Source organism: Centruroides sculpturatus, unplaced genomic scaffold (assembly GCF_000671375.1).
Source record: "Centruroides sculpturatus isolate CEXI.00-Female unplaced genomic scaffold, Cexi_2.0 scaffold2654, whole genome shotgun sequence".
In the NCBI taxonomy this organism is placed as follows: Eukaryota; Metazoa; Arthropoda; class Arachnida; order Scorpiones; family Buthidae; genus Centruroides; species Centruroides sculpturatus.
In genome coordinates, this window is record NW_019386741.1 from 12733 (window position 1) to 14766 (window position 2034).

The window sequence follows — 2034 nt, forward strand, 5'->3', positions numbered from 1 at the left end:
CGCGCCGTCGAGGACGTCAACGATCAGCAGGTCGGGGAGCAGGGATGAGCGGGTTCGACTACTACAACCGGGCGGGCGAGCGGATCACGCTCGACCAGTACCTCGAGCACATGTCGGACCGGGACAGTGCAGAGGCGTTTCGTCGCGTCGGTGACGACACCGTCGACGAAATCCGTGTCTCGACGGTATTCCTAGCAATGGACCACAACTGGTCACGGGTCGGCCCTCCGATCCTGTTCGAAACCATGCTGTTCGGGACCACGGACGAGGACAACCCGATGGTCCGGTACTCCACCGAGGAACAGGCGCGGAAGGGCCACGAGCAGATCGTGGAAGAGCTACGCGCCGGCCGTAGGCCAGCCCTGGCGAAGTTTGGAGAGCAGCGATGAAGCTCACCACCCGCCCACTGACAGACCGCGCGTTCATCGGTGCGAGTCCTCGGGAGCGATCGAAGTTCACTGCGTCCTGGTCGAACACCCTCGACCTGCTCGAGCGTGAGGTCTACGCGCTGCAGAGGATGGGGATGGACGACCCGGTGCTGATGGTCGACATCACCGAGGCAGACCTGCGACTCGACGGTGCACTGCGCGCCAACGCCCGCATGCGCAGCGGAGCCGTCGCGCTCGCGTTCGAGTCGATGCGCGGGCCGTTGTTGTTCCGCTGCGACCGCTACGACGAACTGCCCTGGGGTGGCAAGGGATCGCGGCTCCTGTGGCAGCACAACGTCCGCGCGATCGCGCTCACGCTCGAAGCACTCCGAGCGGTCGACCGGTACGGCGCAAACCAATCGGGCGAGCAGTACGTCGGCTACCGGCAGATCGAGGGCCGGCAGGAATGGTCGCCGACGCAGGCTCGTGACGAGCTGCTCTCGATCGTCGGTACCGAGCACGCGGTACTCGACGACATTGCTCTCGTGAAGCGTGCTCGCCGTACGTCGCACCCGGACATGCACGGCGGGCAACGCGACCTGTGGGACATCGTCGAGCGCGCCTCCCGCGCGTTGGGGGTGGCCTGACATGAACCCGCCGACACCTGACTTCCTGTATGACGAGGCCGACGAGGCGATCGCGGACGTCAAGGTGCAGACCCCTGACCGGGCCTTCCTGCACCACTTCGTGACCTGGCACGACCACATGGTCGACAACGGCGGCCCGCTGACCGTCTACGACGGCCGCACCTGCGCACCAGTGATGGTCTACGCACCCGGCGCGTGGCAGCACCTCGAGGTGCTCCGCTACTACCGCGAAGGCGACGACCCACCCGAGGCGGAGACATGACCCCGCACCCGCTGACCGTTCGTATTCGCTTCCGGTGGAAGGAGACCCGTGCCCTGGCTGAAAGCCGGCGACAACGCCGCCACGCATCCGCTGGTGATGGCGCTCCTCACCGTCCCAGCGAGCGACGACCGGACGATCAACGAAGCGTTCGGGTTCGTCGTCCGGTGCGCGATGCAGTCAGCCGGGCACATGACGGACTACCGCATCGACGCCGGGACAGCACACCTGATCGGCGGAGCCCGTACGAAGAAGCTTCTCCGGTGGTGCGTTTCGGCTGGCCTGTTCACCGAGCACGGCACCGGACGGGACAAGTTCTGGCGCCTGGTCGACGACGCCGAGTTCCTCCACATCCGCCTCCGCGAGGAGGTCGAGTGGGACCGGCAACGCCGCAAGGACGCCGCGAACCCGGAACTGACCGTCCCGGTCAGGGTCCGCGACGGCGACTCGTGCCGCTACTGCGGCCAGGTCGTGTACTGGCGCAACAAGAAGGGCGCTCGCGGAGCGACCTACGACCACCGCGCGCCGGGTAAGGCGGCGACGGTGGAGACCTATGTGGTGTCGTGCCGCGGCTGCAACAGCAAACGCAGCGACACCGTCGACGCGGACAAGCAGGTCCCTCTGCTACCCGCGCCGATTACCCCCTACTACTCGCCCTCGACGATCAAGTGGCTGGCAGGCCATGGAGTTCCGATCGCCGAGTCGCCGACCGAGCAGCAGTCCAGCTCGCCGGCGGAAGAGTGCGACGCCGACCGACGGG